We start from the raw sequence: 8,583 nt of genomic DNA on the forward strand, positions 1-8,583 counted from the left end.
TCGCAAAAAGTTTATTTCTTTCAAATTGTGTGCACAAATTTGTTTACATCCCCGTTAGTGAGAATTTCTCTTTGCCAAGAATGCATCCACCTGACTGACAGGTGTGGCATATCAAGAAGCTGATATAACAGAATGATCATTACACAGTTGCACCTTCTGCTAGAGTCAATAAAAGGCCACCCTAAAATGTGCAGTTTTTCCACACAAAACAATGTGCCACAGATGTCCCAAGTTGAGGGAAGTCCAGATGGAGCTGTAATACAATCAAGCCTGTCAATGGCTCGAGTGGAGTATGGACAATTTCACTGATTCTACAAAACATTACACTTCTGTCATCATGAAGTGCTTTGAGGCTAGTTAAGGATCATATCACCTCTACCTTACCTGACACCCTAGACCCACTTCAATTTGCTTACCGCCCCAACAGATCCGCAGACGATGTAATCGCCATTACAATCCCCTATCCCATCTGGACATATCAAATCAAAGTTTATTTGTCACGTGTGCCATATACAACAGGTGTAGACCTTACAGTGAAATGCTTACTTACAGGCTCTAACCAATAGTGCAAAAAAGGTATTGGGTGAACAATAGGTAAGTAAAGAAACAAAACAACAGTAAAAAGACAGTGAAAAATAACAGTAGCGAGGCTACATACAGACACCGGTTAGTCTGGCTGATTGAGGTAGTAGGTACATATAGATACGGTTAAAGTGACTATGCATATATGACGAGAGGAATACCTATGTAAGAATGCTGTTCATTGACTATAGATCAACCTTCTACACCATAGTACCCTCCAAACTCATTAAGCTCAGGGCCCTGGGTCTGAACCCTGACCTGTGCAACGGGATCCTGGACTTCCTGACGGGCTGCCCCCAGGTGGTGAAGGTAGGAAGTAACACCTCCACTATGCTGATCCTCAATACTGGGGCCCTATAAGGTTGCGTGCTCAGCCCCCTCCTGTATTCCCTGTTCACCCATGACTGCGTGGCCACGAACGCCTCCAACTCAATCAAGTATGCAGACGACAACAACAGTAGTAGGTCTGATTACCAACAAAGACGAGACAGCCTACAGGGAGGAGGTGAGGGCCCTGGCAGAGTGGTACCAGGAAAATAACCCCTCCCTCAATAAAACAAAGGAGCTGGTCGTGGACTTCAGGAGACAGCAGAGGGAGCACACCCGTATCCACATCGACGGGACCGCAGTGGAGAAGGTGAAAAACTTCAAGTTCCTTTGTGTACACATCACTGACAATCTGAAATGGTCCACCCACACAGACAGCGTGGTGAAGAAGGCGCAACAGCGCCTCATCAACCTCAGGAGGCTGCATAGATTCTGCTTGGCCCCTAAGACCGTCACAAACTTTTACAGATGCACCATTGAGAGCATCCTGTCGGGTTGCATCACCACAAGAACATCAACCGTCCGAGCCACGGCCCGTTCACCCCGCTATCATCCAGAAGGCGAGGTCAGTACAGGTGCATCAAAGCTGGGACCGAGAGACTGAAAAACAGCTTCTATCTCAAGGCCATCAGTCTGTTAAATAGCCATCACTAGCTGGCTACCACCCTGTTACTCAACCCTGCACCTTAGATGCTGCTGTCCAATGTACATAGACATGGAATCACTGGTCACTTTAATGGTTGATAAATTAGGCATTGTTGCATGCTGTAGGCGTATAGATAAATGCACATATATTTTTTCCCAGTGTGGGCCTTGTGTTCTAAAAATATATATATRTTTTTTCATTGAAGTATTGAAAAAGATATGAGTCAGTCAAACTGTCAAAAAATGTAAAATGCCCATCCCAAACTGAATTGCATAGCTACTGTAAAATATGCTACATTTAAAGGCAGACTCRGCTAAATGACGCCACAAGCAGCACTGCAGATATTGCAATGAGCRAGAWGCAAKACTTCGCTCTCACACAGTCACACACAGTATCTGCGCAGGCATGTGCACTGGTATGCTTCACGCTGTTCCAGCAYGGTAGCCACTGGACCAAAACAGTGGAGAAGTTTAGCCTTGCACGTCAAGGCTTTTGCTTATAACAGAAATCGACCCACTATGTTGTTTACTTTGTGCATCTAGCCTACGTCATACCTTTAAACTCAGAATATGCTATTCTGTAATTTGAATGTTTTTCATTCCATAATGTTTCTTAATTCCTGCCTAAAGATATGTTAGACTGTTTAAAATGTAGACGCCGTGCGTTGTTGGATTATTCTAGTGTAGGCCTACCTCAAGTCCCGGCAGTGTGTTAACTTAATTTAAACTATTAAACTCAATAAAGAAATCATTTTGAAGACCCTGGTTCTTCCCCCACCTGCAGCCAACCAGCAGTGCAGCCACCAGTCCCAGGGCTCCCCTCAAGGAGGTTTAGTGACAGACAGCTGTAGGGTACTTTGCGTTATAAAATAAGCAACAACCGCTCAGACCAATTCCAGCACTTAATTAAAATCTATTATACAGTGCCTTCAGAAAGTATTCTTACTCCTTTACTTATTCCACATTTTGTCACAGCCTAAATTGAGCTTTTTTCTCTCACCCATACACACACAATGCCCCATAATGAAAAAGTGAAAACATGTTTTTAGAAATGTTTAAACATGTATAGAAAATGAAATACAGAAATCTCATTTACATAATTATTCACACCCCTGAGTCAATACATATTATAAATCACCTGTGGCGCAGATTACTGCTCAAAACTGTAACAGGAATAGTCACTGTCTTCTGGTAAGAAACTCCAGTGTGGATTTGGCCTAGTGGTTTAGGTTATAGTCCTGCTGAAAGGTGAATTATCTCCCAGTGTCTGTGGAAAGCAGACTGAACCAGGTTTTCCTCTAGGAATTTTCCGGTGCTTAGCTCCATTCCGTTTCTTTTTTATGTTGAAAAACTCCCCAGTCCGTAACGATAACAAGCATACACATAACATGATGCAGCCACCACTATGGTTGAAAATATGGAGATGGTACTCAGTAATGCTTGGGGCATTTCCAATACAACACACATCACTTTTGTTTCAGGACATAAAGTGAATTGCTTTACCACATTTTTTGCAGTATAACTTTAGTGCCTTGTTGCAAACATGATACATGTTTTTGAATATTTTATTCTGTACAGGCTTCCTTTTTTCACTGTCAATTGGGTTAGTATTTGTGAGTAACTACAATGTTGATCCATCCTCAGTTTTCTGCTATCAGAGCCATTCAATTATGTAACTGTTTTAGTCACCATTGGCCTAATGTAAAATCCCTGAGCAGTTTCCTTTCTCTCTGGCAACTGAGTTAGTAAGGACGCCTGTATATTTGTAGTGACTGGGTGTATTGATACACCATGCAAGGTGTAATTAATAACTTCACCATGATCAAAGGGATATTCGGCTGGCTGATATTCAATATTTTTTTTTACCCATCTACCAATTGGTGCCCTTCTTTTCGAGGCAATAAACCTACCTGCTTTTTGTGTTTGAATTTCACTGCTCGACGGAGGGACCTTACAATTATCGGTATATGTGGAGTACAGAGATGAGGTAGTCATTCAAAAATCATGTTAAACACTATTTTTGCACACAGAGTATGTCCATGCAACGTATTGTGACTTAAGCACATTTTTACTCCTGAATTTATGTAGGCTTGCCATAACAAAGGGCTTGAATCCTTATTGACTCCAGACAGTTTCATTTTTAATTCATTTGTAAAAAATAAAAATACATGACATGAAAAAACATAACTCCACTTTGACATAATGGGGTATTGTGGTTAGGCCAGTGACAAGAAAATCTAAATTGTATCAATTTTAAATTCAGGCTGTAACACAACAAATGTGGAAAAGATCCAGGGTGTGAATACCTTCTAAAGACACTGTATATCAATGTTGCTATGTTTTAGTGTTAAATCATGTTTGAAAGTGTTAAAGCTGCAATATGTTTGTTTTGGGAGAATTCACATAGCAATGTCAGTTATAGATCTGTTATTCTCATTGAAAGCAAGTCTAAGAATCAGTAAATCTGTTCTGTGTTTGTTATTTCTATGCTTCCCATTTTTTTATTTGTTTTTCAGTCTTACTTTCGGTTTTGTGCACCAGCTACAAACATCTGAAAATACAATATTTTGGGTTATGGAAATATATTTCACAGCGGTTTAGTGGTACAACAAATCTCTACAGTACACTTAGCAATTTTAGCAACCAGGAAATGGTGGAGCAATTTCTGCATAGGCATTTAAATAATACTTGTAAGTGTTACATAAGGTTCTATAGTGTTCCATCATGTTTTATTGTGTTACATCATGTTTTTTGGTAGGCTAGATACCATGTCAAGGAATTCCTAATTATCTTTCCTTCCAACGTCGTCACTTGTTCACTTCACTGATTTTGAAAGGAAATGATTTGTATAAAACATATGGTGTGAACCCCACTAGCCCATGCTTCCACCAATCCAATGCCTTAGTTTTTTTTTTTCATCACTGTTGCATTTTTGAAGTATGTGGTACAATTTCAAAGTTCTAAACACATGTTTTAAAGGCCTTTACAATTAATTACATAAAGAAATATTTTCCAGTAATTTGTAAACAATACATTTAACCAAATTGCTCAACTTAACTACTAAACCAATTGTATAGTGTCAAGTTGAAGTACAGTTTGAGAACTGTATAAATTGACATTCATTTAATTTATGTTGGAAGGTAATTCCAAATAATTGATGGATATGGCTGTAAATACTACACTGTCCTTCTGCCAGTGTACTTCTATACAGTAGGGCAAAGTGGGTCACTCTGCTAACAATTGAAATGATGGTGTAGTGTACAATTTACTGCTGAAATACTTGGGTGTTAAATTACAGTTTATTCCACTCATTATCTGAATGTTGTTGATTTTTAGATGTGGCTGCTGTTACGTAACAAGTCACATAGAAAAGTGGATCTTGAACAATGTTGCATGGGGCAGAAATTGCACCAGGCTACACCAATACCTTTTTACTGTAGGTTTCTCTACATGACAATACCCCTATATCTGATGGTTCTTCTATTTATGTACTGCAGTAGGTACTGAAAATTTTAAGACGGACTTTCTCAACATGCCTCAAAAGTTGGATAACGAGCAGCAGTAGTTCTTGTGTTTAGGTTTTTCATCACTGGTAATTTGAACAAACCACAATTTTATTTTATTTTATTTTCACCTTTATTTAACCAGGTAGGCCAGTTGAGAACAAGTTCTCATTTACAACTGCAACCTGGCCAAGATAAGCAAAGCAGTGCGACAAAAACAACAGAGTTACACATGGATAAAAAAACGCACAGTCAATAACACAATAGAAAAATCTGTACACAGTATGTGCAAATGAAGTAAGGAGGTAAGGCAATAAATAGGCCTAGTGGTGAAGTAATTACAATTTAGCAATTTACACTGGAGTGATATGTGCAGATGAGGATGTGCAAGTAGAAATACTGGTGTGCAAAAGAACAGAAAAATAAAAACAAATATGGGGATTGGGGATGAGGTAGGTAGTTGGTTGGATGGGCTATTTACAGATGGGCTGTGTTATCTGCAGCAATCGGTAAGCTGCTCTGACAGCTGACGCTTAAAGTTAGTGAGGGAGATGTAAGTCTCCAACTTCAGTGATTTTTGCAATTTGTTCCAGTCATTGGCAGCAGAGAACTGGAAGGAAAGGCGGCCAAAGAGGTGTTGGCTTTGGGGATGACCAGTGAAATATATGGATGGCGCATAGGTATGGTTGGCATAGTGATTTAGCAGGTGTTACAATCTTTCACATTTTGGAAGGGAGGGGACATGTCCCTGTATCTTGAGACGGTGGAGCTCCTCTTTCCAGAAACTGTTAAGCTCTCCTAACACGTATGAACTAAATTGAGCGGCTAATTTGTTCAACGCCAATGAAGCTCTATCAAAGGTTCTTATTAACATAAGACATTGTAAAAAATCACTTCCATTTGAAAAATTTGCCAAAGTGATTTAAAAATAAATACTAGACATTTATGGAAAGTAGTGAACAATTACACACTTCAGGAGAAAGTAGTTATTATAAGGATGTACCTAATCAATCAGAGATTTGGACTAAAGTAATCAAATGTTTGGTCTAATGATATTCTATGTACAATACTTCCTGTTGTCACCAGGACAGAGCTAGCCGTCCCCTCCACCTGCCGGAGTCCCTGGTCACAACTCTCCTGGTAGCACTTACTGCTGGGTCTGAAGAGGGTGTCTGTGCGGCTGGTCGACTGCAGGAAAACCAGGGCAGAGTGGAACTGTGAGAGAAGGACACGAGGAGGAGATGGAGATTTGATTTCATCAAGTAAGAACAATGGGGGTGGATTGAGACTACAATCTGCTTAATTGATTTATAAACAGTAAAACACTCAGTTGCTAGTTAATTGTCGATTGAATTTCGTGAAGGAGGGTGGTGTACCTAATAAACTGGCCACTGAGTGTTGATAAGAGAGGAGTAGTCTTGGTTTAGAGCATTGGCCACAAATTGAAAGCTTGCTGGTTTGGATCTCTGAGCCGACTAGGTGGAAAATCTGTCTGCCCTTGAGTAAGGTACTTAAGCCTAATTGCTCCTGTAAGTCACTCTGGATAAGAGCGTCTGCTAAATAWMWWTWWAWWWTTTWWTTGTTATAGTATTTGTTTATCGATCCATATTTCCAAAACCTAGTTATTCAATGTTTTTGTTTCACAGGGGACACCACTAACTGTCGTTCTCTCAGTGGGAGGGGCTTATCATCTGGGGMGCTTCAACCACTTCATGTTGCTGACARGACAGAGAAGAGTCTCTCCAGATCAGAACATCTCAAGAAACACCAGCAGAGACGTATAGGGAAGAAACCTCACCACTGCTGCTCTGASTGTGGGAAGAGTTTCACAAGCCAGAGTGGCTTCATTATTCACACCGCAGAGAAACCATACTGCTGCTCACAGTGTGGGAAGTGTTTCGCTGCTTCTAACACCTTCAAATCTCATCTGAGAATTCATAAAGGGGAGAGGCCTTACCCCTGCCTTGATTGTGGGAAAAKATTTTCTTATTTGGGAGCCCTAAACATACACCTGCGAACACACACAGGAGAGAAGCCTTATARCTGTGATCAGTGTGGRAAGAGCTTCAGTCAATCTGGGACCTTAMATTCACACCAGCGAACACATACTGGAGAGAAACCTTATAGCTGTGATCGGTGTGGGAAGAGATTTGCTCAGTCAAGAGAGCTGACTAGACACCTGCGAACACACACAGGGGAGAAGCCTTATAGCTGTGATCAGTGTGGGAAGAGCTTTGCTCTATCAACGCCCTACTATACCACAGCGTAAACACACAGGAGAAGCTTATAGCTTGGCTAGTGGGAAAGCTTCAATCAGTCAGGCCCTGACACACACAAGCTAAACACACTGAGAGAAGCCTTACACTGTGATCAGTGTGGTGAGCTTTCTCGAGCTTCCACCCTGAATAACACACTAACACACATGAGAGAACCTTACAGCTGTGATCATGTGGGAAGAGCTTTGCTCTGTCAATAACGAACTATACACCAGAGAACACACACTGAGAGAAGCTTATTCTGTTATCAGTGTGGAAAGATTTTGCTGTAGCTTCCACCCTGATTAGACACTATCGAAAACACACTGGAGAGAAGCCTTATAGCTGTGATCAGTGGGGAAAACTTTGCTGTAGCTCCACCCGAATACACACCAGGACACACACTGGAGAGAGCTTATAGCTGTGTAGTGTGGGAAAGCTTTGCTCGACTCAACCTGATAGACACCACCGAACACACACTGCAGAGAAACATTAGATAGATATGCAGTACAGTAAGCCTTTGATAGCTGCGAACAAGCTATGTATGTGTGTCAAGATCAGTGGTTGCTAGTAGGGCTTCTAAAATGTCTAGCTAGAAGACAACTGACGTTGTGTTAAGCACATTACTTCCTTACAGGTAAAAGAAAACAGCATAGGACAGCATAATGATGACATTTCATTATTGACAATACTTTGTAGCTAGGCAGCTAGATAACTAACTCGCCGTTCGTGTAGTCAGACCTGCGTAACTTTAGGCACCACTAGGCAAGAGTAGTTAGTTAGCAGATGTCACCACGTAAAAGTCTGACACACGATATTGAGCTAATGTAATCAACTCGCTAGCTAGCTAAACATTACTAATATCCACCTAGTGGCTAGCAAAGTCACCACTGGAGAAGTGATGATCACCAAACACTGAGCTACATAATTTCTGGCTACACTACTCCAAAGATCTGTGGATCAATGTTTCCAATACAAACTACAAAACGGTTTGTCGTCAGAGTTCTCTGTCTTACTGATTAGTCAAATGACCTGTGAAGTCAGTTAACACGTCAGCAGGATGGAAATTAAGCTATCCACAGCTAGTACTTTCAGATTGGACTAGGAGAAAAGGTGCCAACTAGCCCACACAGCAGTGAAATTTCATGTTTACAAACACGAAGCACAGATTTAGGACCCAAATGTTACCCTGCTAGTAGAAATTGTGTCTGCTGGCCAGTGACCAAAATCCTTAAGTTTCATCCCTGCATGTCAGTTCCTTTCAGACGATC

At 40.9% G+C, this 8,583-nt stretch overlaps 1 pseudogene; it reads left to right on the top strand.

Moving 5' to 3' along the window:
• Window positions 1-7,326, top strand: part of LOC112076323 (zinc finger protein 585A-like) — a 32,639-nt pseudogene extending 25,313 nt beyond the window's left edge.
• Window positions 7,327-8,583: the final 1,257 nt, after the last annotated feature.

This window comes from Salvelinus sp. IW2-2015, unplaced genomic scaffold, assembly GCF_002910315.2.
Source record: "Salvelinus sp. IW2-2015 unplaced genomic scaffold, ASM291031v2 Un_scaffold3693, whole genome shotgun sequence".
NCBI lineage: Eukaryota > Metazoa > Chordata > Actinopteri > Salmoniformes > Salmonidae > Salvelinus > Salvelinus sp. IW2-2015.